Below are 15,269 nucleotides of genomic sequence, written 5' to 3'. Positions count from 1 at the left end.
CAGGTAACTCTGAGCTCCTCCCGCGAGCAAACGGCGTAGTTCTCATAGCATAAACCAGACGGACTACAGGTGTTTATTTGTCCAAAAGCTGCAGCGCTGCTCCCGGCTCTTCTCCCCCAAGTTTAGCAGCTCTCCGCCGGCCAGCAGAGTTTCAATCCCCCGCTCTGCCTGGTCCTCTCCACACAACGCTCTGAGGCCGTCGGCAACGTCCGGACAATCTCAACGCTGATAGGCTATCGCGGCTCAGCATCATGTGACCTTCTTGCTCAAGTTGAAAATGTTCAACTCACGCGTTGCCGGCAGCGCCGTAAGTTCCTCACTCAACATCTGTCTGGCCACAAGGCAAGGCCGAGGCGCTGTAGCTTAGTGGTTAAAGCGCCTGTCTCGTAAACAGGAGAGCCTGGGTTCAACTCCCAGCAGTGCCTTGTCGTTACAGAATTCTTAATGTCTGCAATGTTTAATCTGTTATGTAGTGAGGATCCCCTGCTTAGATGTTATTCATATGATGAAAAACTGAGTGTTTCACCCTTTCTCACTGCATAGTATGTGTTTGCTGTGTAAATCTATATGTATACTATCCAACGAAGGTTAAAATCAAGGGCAACTGCACTTGGTTGAACATATTGGAAGACGTTTCGTCCCTCATCCAAAGGACTTCTTCAGTTCTGACTGACTGGCAGGGAAACTCACCTATTTAACCTCAGTGGGGTCGTTGGCCAGGGTCATCGATACCGCTGGTTCGTTAGTGTTCCTGGTTGCTGTGACGACAGTCGTTACAGTCGTTAGGACTACCGGTGGCCGAGACTGAACGACCATCGTTGGTATCTTCACCTGAGGCCAATAGGTTACGTTTGTTGAGTTTCCTGGGAAGAGATGAAAGGACAGCATTGTAAGTGGGGGATAAGTGGTGGCGTAGACCCCCTCCTCGGTTCAATGACGGCTTCTCGACCCGGGTGTAGATGGCTTCCTTGACACCTCTTTCAAACCATCCATCTTCCCTGTCTAAAATGTGCACCTGGTGGTCCTCAAACGAGTGTCCTCTGTCCTTCAGATGTAAGAAGACTGCAGAGTCTTGACATGAGGAGTTGGCCCTTCTGTGTTGAGCCACATATAGAGCCTCTCTATATGTATACTAGATTAGCAAGAATGTCTGAGAAGTTCATTCAAACTTGTCTTTGCATTTCACCAGGAACTTCGACTAGTGAACTTCTGATCTTATGCAGCTCCGAAAGTACTGGTAGCTCTGCTGGTTTAGAAGCTGGTAAATCAACTCTATAAAGGCTCAGTCATCTTTATTTTTAAGGAAAACAGCAATTATGCAGGCTCTGTGGCTTAGTTGGTTAAAGTGCCTGTCTAGTAAACAGGAGATCCTGGGTTCAAATCCCAGCGGAGCCTTATGGTTACTGTCCCCTACATGGGCATCATCTTGTTTGGTAACAGAGAAGACGTGGATTCAAATCCTTTCTTCCCTCGGAATAAAGACAGAAGGAGCAACTACACCACCTTGTCCCACACCCGCACCATCTGGGTGCAAACCAGAAGCCCTGACCGAGTAGTTTGTAGCTGCAGTACCGGAGGATGCAGTTTCAGGACAGCGACCCTTGTTTACTTTGCGCTAGCTAGCTAGCAGTGTTACTCTTGAAAGCCCCCCAAAGCCAATTCCCCTTACCACAACCATCACAGGGTGTTTGCCTAAACCTAGGTTATTCATCATATGCATGTCAACCGGTTAACACTACAGAAACCTACAGACAGGGTTAACCTCCTTCATGTTGCTGTGCATTACCACCACCGCTCGACTAGATGGCGCTATCGCAAAAGAACTACGGTCCTAGAACTGCGATCGCAGGATTGCGGGGTTCCTGAAACTGCAGCCTCGGGATTAGCTCAAGAACAGTGCGTAGAGCGCTTCATGGAATGGGTTTCCATGGCCGAGCAGCTGCATCCAAGCCTTACATCACCAAGTGCAATGCAAAGCGTCGGATGCAGAGGTGTAAAGCACGCCGCCACTGGATACTAGAGCAGAGGAGTCGTGTTCTCTGGAGTGACGAATCATGCTTCTCTGACTGGCAATCCCATGGACAAGTTTGGGTTTGCCGGTTGCCGGAAGGGAAATTTGGACAAATGGAGGACCACACGTATTATTTAGCCCAGGAGCCGACAGAGCTTGTCGGCCACCGTAGCGTCTCCTGGAGAGGGAGGCGGGAGCGGTGACTGAGTCGTTTATTGCATTTCACAACCCTCACCACTAGATGCCACTAAATACTACACACTGAACCTTTGTAAACAGCAGATCCTGGGTTCAACTCCCAGCAGTGCCTTGCTGCTACAGATGTGATGTTTGTGAGAGAGATTGGCAGAAGTAAAATGTAGTCTGTATTAACGTATAATCACCTAAAATAAGAATCTGTTGGTTTTTGTTATGAGCCCGTTATATCTACAGAGGGAGCGCCTCGTCTTCCACAGAGTCCGCCGTCTTTATACAGTAGCCCAGAATGGACACTGGCTCTAGAGAGGAGCTTGGCGAGTTCCGCGGCACCCATAGTTTCTCCCACAACGCTTGGAAGTAGAGGGTGAGGCGAGTGGTAATCATTTGGTTGCAATCTGCACGCTCACCACTAGGTGGCAGCTACTACAGCTGTATGAATCCAAAGTTAACATTTTGCTGTGATTAAATGACATTAAACGGATCAAACTGATGCTGAAATAACTACAATATGATGCCGATTTGTTAAACATATAAATTCATGCTTTGTCACTTCTGTCAACAAGTCAGCATGACAACAACTTCTAAATTGTTTGTTTTCTGAATGTAGTTTGGATTGATCAGGGCTACGCTATGCTAACTTGTTCACAGTAAAGTACAACGATAGCTGGTATAAAGTTACAGACACATATTTTCTGAACTCACCAGGTACTTCAACTTCCTCGCTTTCTTTTCTCCAAGTAATGTCCAGATTTGTCCGGTTTTGATATAAATATGAAGTAGTAGTCCAACAGAGCTCTGGGTGCCAACCGACGCTAACAACAACAGTGGGACCGGACGTGCGCGGAAGCTAGCTGCTGAGAAGCTCGAGTGAAGATAAATCAACATTGTAATCCCAAAAACTAAAGTAAACAGCTAATTTAATAAAAGCAGGTAACTCTGAGCTCCTCCCGCGAGCAAACGGCGTAGTTCTCATAGCATAAACCAGACGGACTACAGGTGTTTATTTGTCCAAAAGCTGCAGCGCTGCTCCCGGCTCTTCTCCCCCAAGTTTAGCAGCTCTCCGCCGGCCAGCAGAGTTTCAATCCCCCGCTCTGCCTGGTCCTCTCCACACAACGCTCTGAGGCCGTCGGCAACGTCCGGACAATCTCAACGCTGATAGGCTATCGCGGCTCAGCATCATGTGACCTTCTTGCTCAAGTTGAAAATGTTCAACTCACGCGTTGCCGGCAGCGCCGTAAGTTCCTCACTCAACATCTGTCTGGCCACAAGGCAAGGCCGAGGCGCTGTAGCTTAGTGGTTAAAGCGCCTGTCTCGTAAACAGGAGAGCCTGGGTTCAACTCCCAGCAGTGCCTTGTCGTTACAGAATTCTTAATGTCTGCAATGTTTAATCTGTTATGTAGTGAGGATCCCCTGCTTAGATGTTATTCATATGATGAAAAACTGAGTGTTTCACCCTTTCTCACTGCATAGTATGTGTTTGCTGTGTAAATCTATATGTATACTATCCAACGAAGGTTAAAATCAAGGGCAACTGCACTTGGTTGAACATATTGGAAGACGTTTCGTCCCTCATCCAAAGGACTTCTTCAGTTCTGACTGACTGGCAGGGAAACTCACCTATTTAACCTCAGTGGGGTCGTTGGCCAGGGTCATCGATACCGCTGGTTCGTTAGTGTTCCTGGTTGCTGTGACGACAGTCGTTACAGTCGTTAGGACTACCGGTGGCCGAGACTGAACGACCATCGTTGGTATCTTCACCTGAGGCCAATAGGTTACGTTTGTTGAGTTTCCTGGGAAGAGATGAAAGGACAGCATTGTAAGTGGGGGATAAGTGGTGGCGTAGACCCCCTCCTCGGTTCAATGACGGCTTCTCGACCCGGGTGTAGATGGCTTCCTTGACACCTCTTTCAAACCATCCATCTTCCCTGTCTAAAATGTGCACCTGGTGGTCCTCAAACGAGTGTCCTCTGTCCTTCAGATGTAAGAAGACTGCAGAGTCTTGACATGAGGAGTTGGCCCTTCTGTGTTGAGCCACATATAGAGCCTCTCTATATGTATACTAGATTAGCAAGAATGTCTGAGAAGTTCATTCAAACTTGTCTTTGCATTTCACCAGGAACTTCGACTAGTGAACTTCTGATCTTATGCAGCTCCGAAAGTACTGGTAGCTCTGCTGGTTTAGAAGCTGGTAAATCAACTCTATAAAGGCTCAGTCATCTTTATTTTTAAGGAAAACAGCAATTATGCAGGCTCTGTGGCTTAGTTGGTTAAAGTGCCTGTCTAGTAAACAGGAGATCCTGGGTTCAAATCCCAGCGGAGCCTTATGGTTACTGTCCCCTACATGGGCATCATCTTGTTTGGTAACAGAGAAGACGTGGATTCAAATCCTTTCTTCCCTCGGAATAAAGACAGAAGGAGCAACTACACCACCTTGTCCCACACCCGCACCATCTGGGTGCAAACCAGAAGCCCTGACCGAGTAGTTTGTAGCTGCAGTACCGGAGGATGCAGTTTCAGGACAGCGACCCTTGTTTACTTTGCGCTAGCTAGCTAGCAGTGTTACTCTTGAAAGCCCCCCAAAGCCAATTCCCCTTACCACAACCATCACAGGGTGTTTGCCTAAACCTAGGTTATTCATCATATGCATGTCAACCGGTTAACACTACAGAAACCTACAGACAGGGTTAACCTCCTTCATGTTGCTGTGCATTACCACCACCGCTCGACTAGATGGCGCTATCGCAAAAGAACTACGGTCCTAGAACTGCGATCGCAGGATTGCGGGGTTCCTGAAACTGCAGCCTCGGGATTAGCTCAAGAACAGTGCGTAGAGCGCTTCATGGAATGGGTTTCCATGGCCGAGCAGCTGCATCCAAGCCTTACATCACCAAGTGCAATGCAAAGCGTCGGATGCAGAGGTGTAAAGCACGCCGCCACTGGATACTAGAGCAGAGGAGTCGTGTTCTCTGGAGTGACGAATCATGCTTCTCTGACTGGCAATCCCATGGACAAGTTTGGGTTTGCCGGTTGCCGGAAGGGAAATTTGGACAAATGGAGGACCACACGTATTATTTAGCCCAGGAGCCGACAGAGCTTGTCGGCCACCGTAGCGTCTCCTGGAGAGGGAGGCGGGAGCGGTGACTGAGTCGTTTATTGCATTTCACAACCCTCACCACTAGATGCCACTAAATACTACACACTGAACCTTTGTAAACAGCAGATCCTGGGTTCAACTCCCAGCAGTGCCTTGCTGCTACAGATGTGATGTTTGTGAGAGAGATTGGCAGAAGTAAAATGTAGTCTGTATTAACGTATAATCACCTAAAATAAGAATCTGTTGGTTTTTGTTATGAGCCCGTTATATCTACAGAGGGAGCGCCTCGTCTTCCACAGAGTCCGCCGTCTTTATACAGTAGCCCAGAATGGACACTGGCTCTAGAGAGGAGCTTGGCGAGTTCCGCGGCACCCATAGTTTCTCCCACAACGCTTGGAAGTAGAGGGTGAGGCGAGTGGTAATCATTTGGTTGCAATCTGCACGCTCACCACTAGGTGGCAGCTACTACAGCTGTATGAATCCAAAGTTAACATTTTGCTGTGATTAAATGACATTAAACGGATCAAACTGATGCTGAAATAACTACAATATGATGCCGATTTGTTAAACATATAAATTCATGCTTTGTCACTTCTGTCAACAAGTCAGCATGACAACAACTTCTAAATTGTTTGTTTTCTGAATGTAGTTTGGATTGATCAGGGCTACGCTATGCTAACTTGTTCACAGTAAAGTACAACGATAGCTGGTATAAAGTTACAGACACATATTTTCTGAACTCACCAGGTACTTCAACTTCCTCGCTTTCTTTTCTCCAAGTAATGTCCAGATTTGTCCGGTTTTGATATAAATATGAAGTAGTAGTCCAACAGAGCTCTGGGTGCCAACCGACGCTAACAACAACAGTGGGACCGGACGTGCGCGGAAGCTAGCTGCTGAGAAGCTCGAGTGAAGATAAATCAACATTGTAATCCCAAAAACTAAAGTAAACAGCTAATTTAATAAAAGCAGGTAACTCTGAGCTCCTCCCGCGAGCAAACGGCGTAGTTCTCATAGCATAAACCAGACGGACTACAGGTGTTTATTTGTCCAAAAGCTGCAGCGCTGCTCCCGGCTCTTCTCCCCCAAGTTTAGCAGCTCTCCGCCGGCCAGCAGAGTTTCAATCCCCCGCTCTGCCTGGTCCTCTCCACACAACGCTCTGAGGCCGTCGGCAACGTCCGGACAATCTCAACGCTGATAGGCTATCGCGGCTCAGCATCATGTGACCTTCTTGCTCAAGTTGAAAATGTTCAACTCACGCGTTGCCGGCAGCGCCGTAAGTTCCTCACTCAACATCTGTCTGGCCACAAGGCAAGGCCGAGGCGCTGTAGCTTAGTGGTTAAAGCGCCTGTCTCGTAAACAGGAGAGCCTGGGTTCAACTCCCAGCAGTGCCTTGTCGTTACAGAATTCTTAATGTCTGCAATGTTTAATCTGTTATGTAGTGAGGATCCCCTGCTTAGATGTTATTCATATGATGAAAAACTGAGTGTTTCACCCTTTCTCACTGCATAGTATGTGTTTGCTGTGTAAATCTATATGTATACTATCCAACGAAGGTTAAAATCAAGGGCAACTGCACTTGGTTGAACATATTGGAAGACGTTTCGTCCCTCATCCAAAGGACTTCTTCAGTTCTGACTGACTGGCAGGGAAACTCACCTATTTAACCTCAGTGGGGTCGTTGGCCAGGGTCATCGATACCGCTGGTTCGTTAGTGTTCCTGGTTGCTGTGACGACAGTCGTTACAGTCGTTAGGACTACCGGTGGCCGAGACTGAACGACCATCCTTGGTATCTTCACCTGAGGCCAATAGGTTACGTTTGTTGAGTTTCCTGGGAAGAGATGAAAGGACAGCATTGTAAGTGGGGGATAAGTGGTGGCGTAGACCCCCTCCTCGGTTCAATGACGGCTTCTCGACCCGGGTGTAGATGGCTTCCTTGACACCTCTTTCAAACCATCCATCTTCCCTGTCTAAAATGTGCACCTGGTGGTCCTCAAACGAGTGTCCTCTGTCCTTCAGATGTAAGAAGACTGCAGAGTCTTGACATGAGGAGTTGGCCCTTCTGTGTTGAGCCACATATAGAGCCTCTCTATATGTATACTAGATTAGCAAGAATGTCTGAGAAGTTCATTCAAACTTGTCTTTGCATTTCACCAGGAACTTCGACTAGTGAACTTCTGATCTTATGCAGCTCCGAAAGTACTGGTAGCTCTGCTGGTTTAGAAGCTGGTAAATCAACTCTATAAAGGCTCAGTCATCTTTATTTTTAAGGAAAACAGCAATTATGCAGGCTCTGTGGCTTAGTTGGTTAAAGTGCCTGTCTAGTAAACAGGAGATCCTGGGTTCAAATCCCAGCGGAGCCTTATGGTTACTGTCCCCTACATGGGCATCATCTTGTTTGGTAACAGAGAAGACGTGGATTCAAATCCTTTCTTCCCTCGGAATAAAGACAGAAGGAGCAACTACACCACCTTGTCCCACACCCGCACCATCTGGGTGCAAACCAGAAGCCCTGACCGAGTAGTTTGTAGCTGCAGTACCGGAGGATGCAGTTTCAGGACAGCGACCCTTGTTTACTTTGCGCTAGCTAGCTAGCAGTGTTACTCTTGAAAGCCCCCCAAAGCCAATTCCCCTTACCACAACCATCACAGGGTGTTTGCCTAAACCTAGGTTATTCATCATATGCATGTCAACCGGTTAACACTACAGAAACCTACAGACAGGGTTAACCTCCTTCATGTTGCTGTGCATTACCACCACCGCTCGACTAGATGGCGCTATCGCAAAAGAACTACGGTCCTAGAACTGCGATCGCAGGATTGCGGGGTTCCTGAAACTGCAGCCTCGGGATTAGCTCAAGAACAGTGCGTAGAGCGCTTCATGGAATGGGTTTCCATGGCCGAGCAGCTGCATCCAAGCCTTACATCACCAAGTGCAATGCAAAGCGTCGGATGCAGAGGTGTAAAGCACGCCGCCACTGGATACTAGAGCAGAGGAGTCGTGTTCTCTGGAGTGACGAATCATGCTTCTCTGACTGGCAATCCCATGGACAAGTTTGGGTTTGCCGGTTGCCGGAAGGGAAATTTGGACAAATGGAGGACCACACGTATTATTTAGCCCAGGAGCCGACAGAGCTTGTCGGCCACCGTAGCGTCTCCTGGAGAGGGAGGCGGGAGCGGTGACTGAGTCGTTTATTGCATTTCACAACCCTCACCACTAGATGCCACTAAATACTACACACTGAACCTTTGTAAACAGCAGATCCTGGGTTCAACTCCCAGCAGTGCCTTGCTGCTACAGATGTGATGTTTGTGAGAGAGATTGGCAGAAGTAAAATGTAGTCTGTATTAACGTATAATCACCTAAAATAAGAATCTGTTGGTTTTTGTTATGAGCCCGTTATATCTACAGAGGGAGCGCCTCGTCTTCCACAGAGTCCGCCGTCTTTATACAGTAGCCCAGAATGGACACTGGCTCTAGAGAGGAGCTTGGCGAGTTCCGCGGCACCCATAGTTTCTCCCACAACGCTTGGAAGTAGAGGGTGAGGCGAGTGGTAATCATTTGGTTGCAATCTGCACGCTCACCACTAGGTGGCAGCTACTACAGCTGTATGAATCCAAAGTTAACATTTTGCTGTGATTAAATGACATTAAACGGATCAAACTGATGCTGAAATAACTACAATATGATGCCGATTTGTTAAACATATAAATTCATGCTTTGTCACTTCTGTCAACAAGTCAGCATGACAACAACTTCTAAATTGTTTGTTTTCTGAATGTAGTTTGGATTGATCAGGGCTACGCTATGCTAACTTGTTCACAGTAAAGTACAACGATAGCTGGTATAAAGTTACAGACACATATTTTCTGAACTCACCAGGTACTTCAACTTCCTCGCTTTCTTTTCTCCAAGTAATGTCCAGATTTGTCCGGTTTTGATATAAATATGAAGTAGTAGTCCAACAGAGCTCTGGGTGCCAACCGACGCTAACAACAACAGTGGGACCGGACGTGCGCGGAAGCTAGCTGCTGAGAAGCTCGAGTGAAGATAAATCAACATTGTAATCCCAAAAACTAAAGTAAACAGCTAATTTAATAAAAGCAGGTAACTCTGAGCTCCTCCCGCGAGCAAACGGCGTAGTTCTCATAGCATAAACCAGACGGACTACAGGTGTTTATTTGTCCAAAAGCTGCAGCGCTGCTCCCGGCTCTTCTCCCCCAAGTTTAGCAGCTCTCCGCCGGCCAGCAGAGTTTCAATCCCCCGCTCTGCCTGGTCCTCTCCACACAACGCTCTGAGGCCGTCGGCAACGTCCGGACAATCTCAACGCTGATAGGCTATCGCGGCTCAGCATCATGTGACCTTCTTGCTCAAGTTGAAAATGTTCAACTCACGCGTTGCCGGCAGCGCCGTAAGTTCCTCACTCAACATCTGTCTGGCCACAAGGCAAGGCCGAGGCGCTGTAGCTTAGTGGTTAAAGCGCCTGTCTCGTAAACAGGAGAGCCTGGGTTCAACTCCCAGCAGTGCCTTGTCGTTACAGAATTCTTAATGTCTGCAATGTTTAATCTGTTATGTAGTGAGGATCCCCTGCTTAGATGTTATTCATATGATGAAAAACTGAGTGTTTCACCCTTTCTCACTGCATAGTATGTGTTTGCTGTGTAAATCTATATGTATACTATCCAACGAAGGTTAAAATCAAGGGCAACTGCACTTGGTTGAACATATTGGAAGACGTTTCGTCCCTCATCCAAAGGACTTCTTCAGTTCTGACTGACTGGCAGGGAAACTCACCTATTTAACCTCAGTGGGGTCGTTGGCCAGGGTCATCGATACCGCTGGTTCGTTAGTGTTCCTGGTTGCTGTGACGACAGTCGTTACAGTCGTTAGGACTACCGGTGGCCGAGACTGAACGACCATCGTTGGTATCTTCACCTGAGGCCAATAGGTTACGTTTGTTGAGTTTCCTGGGAAGAGATGAAAGGACAGCATTGTAAGTGGGGGATAAGTGGTGGCGTAGACCCCCTCCTCGGTTCAATGACGGCTTCTCGACCCGGGTGTAGATGGCTTCCTTGACACCTCTTTCAAACCATCCATCTTCCCTGTCTAAAATGTGCACCTGGTGGTCCTCAAACGAGTGTCCTCTGTCCTTCAGATGTAAGAAGACTGCAGAGTCTTGACATGAGGAGTTGGCCCTTCTGTGTTGAGCCACATATAGAGCCTCTCTATATGTATACTAGATTAGCAAGAATGTCTGAGAAGTTCATTCAAACTTGTCTTTGCATTTCACCAGGAACTTCGACTAGTGAACTTCTGATCTTATGCAGCTCCGAAAGTACTGGTAGCTCTGCTGGTTTAGAAGCTGGTAAATCAACTCTATAAAGGCTCAGTCATCTTTATTTTTAAGGAAAACAGCAATTATGCAGGCTTAGTTGGTTAAAGTGCCTGTCTAGTAAACAGGAGATCCTGGGTTCAAATCCCAGCGGAGCCTTATGGTTACTGTCCCCTACATGGGCATCATCTTGTTTGGTAACAGAGAAGACGTGGATTCAAATCCTTTCTTCCCTCGGAATAAAGACAGAAGGAGCAACTACACCACCTTGTCCCACACCCGCACCATCTGGGTGCAAACCAGAAGCCCTGACCGAGTAGTTTGTAGCTGCAGTACCGGAGGATGCAGTTTCAGGACAGCGACCCTTGTTTACTTTGCGCTAGCTAGCTAGCAGTGTTACTCTTGAAAGCCCCCCAAAGCCAATTCCCCTTACCACAACCATCACAGGGTGTTTGCCTAAACCTAGGTTATTCATCATATGCATGTCAACCGGTTAACACTACAGAAACCTACAGACAGGGTTAACCTCCTTCATGTTGCTGTGCATTACCACCACCGCTCGACTAGATGGCGCTATCGCAAAAGAACTACGGTCCTAGAACTGCGATCGCAGGATTGCGGGGTTCCTGAAACTGCAGCCTCGGGATTAGCTCAAGAACAGTGCGTAGAGCGCTTCATGGAATGGGTTTCCATGGCCGAGCAGCTGCATCCAAGCCTTACATCACCAAGTGCAATGCAAAGCGTCGGATGCAGAGGTGTAAAGCACGCCGCCACTGGATACTAGAGCAGAGGAGTCGTGTTCTCTGGAGTGACGAATCATGCTTCTCTGACTGGCAATCCCATGGACAAGTTTGGGTTTGCCGGTTGCCGGAAGGGAAATTTGGACAAATGGAGGACCACACGTATTATTTAGCCCAGGAGCCGACAGAGCTTGTCGGCCACCGTAGCGTCTCCTGGAGAGGGAGGCGGGAGCGGTGACTGAGTCGTTTATTGCATTTCACAACCCTCACCACTAGATGCCACTAAATACTACACACTGAACCTTTGTAAACAGCAGATCCTGGGTTCAACTCCCAGCAGTGCCTTGCTGCTACAGATGTGATGTTTGTGAGAGAGATTGGCAGAAGTAAAATGTAGTCTGTATTAACGTATAATCACCTAAAATAAGAATCTGTTGGTTTTTGTTATGAGCCCGTTATATCATTAGCCCTTTATTGTCATTAAGGAATTCTTAATGTCTACAATGTTTAATCATTACTAGTGAGGATGCCCTGCTTTGATCTTATTGATTAAAATATGATGAAAAACTTAGTGTTTCGCCCTTTCTGACTGCATAGTATGTTTGTGTGAAATATATAGTATACTATATTAAAGAATGTCTGAGAAGTTCAAACTTTTCTTTTCATTTCACCAGGAACCTCGACTAGTGAACTTCTGAGCTCCGAAAGTTGGTAGCTCTGCTGGTTTAGAAGCTGGTTTGGTAACAGATGTGTATTTAAATCCTTTCTTCCCTTGGAATAAAGACGAAGGAACAACCATACCATATTGCGGCTCCCCCAGGGCCCCGGGTAGTGGACCCCGTACGTGGGCCATACAGGGTAGCTCAATTGATGAGCGCGGACAAAAGTGACGCTACATGCAACACTGCTGTGCTGCCAAAATTCAGCAGCTCTTATCAATGAAACAGTCTCTTCACTCATGGTGTCAATGATAAAACACCATCACAAGAATAACAATTACCAACAAAAAACACATATTCTAAGCAGACACGTTTTGAAAACATATAATGATTATAAGCTCAAAGCCAGAAAGTCCATCCATCCAGAGTTTCCTCTCCAGGCTGATGGAGGAGAATCTTCTGCAGGGTCCTCCCTCAGTCTGATCTTCTTCTCTCGGATTCCTGTCTTCATTGGTACCGAAGAGTACCAGCGGGGAAGGATGCCGCCAGGCGATCGAGATGTGGGTTCAAACGTTGGCTCAGCCCATTTAAGGTATGTGGTTAGTCTGTTTGTGTGTCTGTGTACAAAATTTCAACCAAATACAAACAGTCCATACTTCAAAACATTTATTCATGTAAACAGGAGTCACATTTTTTAAGCACATTGTTTGGTGCAGTACAGTTGGTAGGCTAAATAGGTTAACCTAAGAACTTATTGTGTGTGCAGAGTTGTTTAATGTCAGCGCTATATTTTTAATATTAAATCATATTTAATGGGTTTCCACTGTAAATGAACCAAGCTATTTCCCCTTTCTACCAGCAGGTGGCAGGATTTAAATGAAGGCCCGGTTAGTGTCTTTAGTAAATGTTTTGAATCCAGGTTACTCATACAGATTTATTTATTGTTGTCATTTCATTTGGTTTTTAATATTTATGTCTTATTTGCAGCCTAGTTATCATGTTCATCATTCACCCTCAGCCAGAGTAAACCTGCATGCTCCTCTGTTCTAACCTGGTTCACACTGGCTCACATCAGAAATGTCCTAATGTCACCATCTGGCCAAAGAAGGATTACCAGTTGCTTTATACTGTGTGAATCTTTCTTTTCCATACACATGTGTTATAACATATAACACCCCCATTGTGTCATGCAAGTGAAGAGAATCCAAACAGCTTTTTCCATCCAATATTTATTCAACATATATTCATACTTTCTGTGGCATTGAATGTACAATCTATGGGTATAGATTATATTAAATATGTTCTGCAGCCATAGATTGTACATTCAATGCCACTGAAAGTATGTATGTGCTATATATGTTGATGGATTTGAATGGATTCTCTTCACTTGCATTACAATGGCAGTGTTATATGTTATACACGCTGGAATGTGTATGGAGAAGAAAGATTCACACAGTATAGCACAGTGGTAAATCCTTCTTTTGGCCATGGGAGTTTGTTAATCAATGTGCTTAAAAAATGTGACTCCTGACGCTGCTACATGAATAAATGCACAATATTATAGCGCATGTAATCATACTGTTGCTAACGTATTTTTCTCGGTCCAGGTATTTATTTCATCTAACATCAAGCTGGTATAACGTTAGTGCTGCATAATGCTACAGATCCAACCGTTCTAAAGCTTGGCTTTTATTTTAACATGTTTACCATTACTTCCGGGTCACCTGGCCCACCTGTCTTTACTTTCTTAACGTCTATCTTCAAAGGGAGAAATAAAAATAGGAATTTCAAAAAACAAAATCGGACCATTATTGAATTTGGTTAGTCGTTTTTCGTTTTTGGATTCAGAAACCAAAAACGGGAGAACGGCTCTTTTTTTCGTTTCTTCGTTTTTGGTTGAAATGACAAACGAAAAAAAGGTGGTTTTCTCGTTTGTTGTTCTGTGGTTCAAACAAAAAAACAAACTATCAAAATGTACATGGACCAAACACATATGAGACACTGAGGCGAGACCCACCAGCAGATACAAGAAAAAGGCCACAGAATGTCTACAAGAGCTACACAAATGAAATGCAAATTAATTATTTAAAAATCGTACAATGTGATTTTCTGGATTTTGTTTAGATTCCGTCTCTCACAGTTGAAGTGTACCTATGATACAAATGACAGACTCTACATGCTTTGTAAGTAGGAAAACCTGCAAAATTAGCAGTGTATCAGAACTTTGTATACTTTCTCCCCACTGTACAACACTGGGGGAGTTTATTTCTCCACCCAGAACCTTTTTTGTTGTTTGTAAGAACTCTGTTCAGTTCCTCACTCAACAAATTCTTTGGTGACAAACTGTGTGCTATTATTTAGCAAAAAAAGCAGACAGAGGAGTCGGCCACCGTAGCTTCTCCTACGCGCTTGCAAAGGAAGGGGGGAGTGTTGGCTGAGCCGTTGGTTGAAATTAACAGCCCACACATAGATGCACTAAAACTAACACACTGACCTATCGGTTAACAATCAGCATTGGCGCTGTGGCTTAGTGGTTAAAGCGCCTGTTTCACACTTGATTGAACAGTACCTTCTGGTACTGTACCCTACATGAACAAACACATGGTGTGTTTGGGAGCCTTTATATTAATTCAATTTTCAGGAAGAAGTGACCACATTTGGACAAGAGGGTGGAGCTGGGAGGAGTGAGGGGTGAAGTAACCATGAATTTGATCCCCTTCTAAACTCAGTTTGCTGGTGAATGTACATTTCATCCAACATACTAAGTTATCTAACATAGATAGCTGTGTAGTTTGTTATTTATTTTGATTTCTATTTTTATCTTAATTTGCCCTCTTGTATTTTATCATCCGCTCTGGTATTTCATGTGGTCTTGTGAAGCATTTTGTTTGTTGTTTGATCAGTGCTCTATAAAAAAGTAATTTTTTGTTCCCATCTGCATATAGTACTGTATGACTAAAATATTAAATCACTTTAATTTGCCTTAAAAATGCACTGGAAGATCAACAATGATTGGTATGCAGTATGGAGTAGCTGCATACTGAGTACTGAGGCCTCATCCAACATACTGCGTTTTCGAATTAAAGCGGAGACCTTTGCTATGTTTGGCACCTCCCGTCCAGACTACAACGATGAAAACGAAGACCTAAAACTGAGAAGTTTGGAAACGCTGCTGACCCCGTTTGCGTTTCAAAACTCCGGAGGGCGTTTTAGTGAAGACGGGCCAAAACGGAG

General features: G+C 45.7%; 7 non-coding genes across 7 annotated transcripts; all 7 read left to right on the top strand.

Annotated features, from left to right (window-relative positions):
- Nucleotides 1-352: 352 nt before the first annotated feature.
- On the top strand, nucleotides 353-425 carry trnat-cgu. The gene has a single exon. It is a non-coding gene; the product is annotated as a tRNA-Thr (tRNA).
- Nucleotides 426-1,321: 896 nt separating this feature from the next.
- On the top strand, nucleotides 1,322-1,395 carry trnat-agu. Its single transcript has one exon. It is a non-coding gene; the product is annotated as a tRNA-Thr (tRNA).
- A 2,093-nt stretch (nucleotides 1,396-3,488) lies between these two features.
- Nucleotides 3,489-3,561, top strand: trnat-cgu. The gene has a single exon. It is a non-coding gene; the product is annotated as a tRNA-Thr (tRNA).
- Nucleotides 3,562-4,457: 896 nt separating this feature from the next.
- On the top strand, nucleotides 4,458-4,531 carry trnat-agu. The gene has a single exon. It is a non-coding gene; the product is annotated as a tRNA-Thr (tRNA).
- A 2,093-nt stretch (nucleotides 4,532-6,624) lies between these two features.
- On the top strand, nucleotides 6,625-6,697 carry trnat-cgu. Its single transcript has one exon. It is a non-coding gene; the product is annotated as a tRNA-Thr (tRNA).
- An 896-nt stretch (nucleotides 6,698-7,593) lies between these two features.
- On the top strand, nucleotides 7,594-7,667 carry trnat-agu. The gene has a single exon. It is a non-coding gene; the product is annotated as a tRNA-Thr (tRNA).
- Nucleotides 7,668-9,760: 2,093 nt separating this feature from the next.
- On the top strand, nucleotides 9,761-9,833 carry trnat-cgu. Its single transcript has one exon. It is a non-coding gene; the product is annotated as a tRNA-Thr (tRNA).
- Nucleotides 9,834-15,269: the final 5,436 nt, after the last annotated feature.

This window comes from Micropterus salmoides, unplaced genomic scaffold (assembly GCF_014851395.1).
Source record: "Micropterus salmoides isolate LMB-PRFRI ecotype aquatic unplaced genomic scaffold, ASM1485139v1 Ms_hic_scaffold_1580, whole genome shotgun sequence".
NCBI classification, from domain to species: Eukaryota; Metazoa; Chordata; class Actinopteri; order Centrarchiformes; family Centrarchidae; genus Micropterus; species Micropterus salmoides.
The sequence above is the reverse complement of the archived record's forward strand: the minus strand, read 5'-3'. Positions and strand labels throughout refer to the sequence as shown.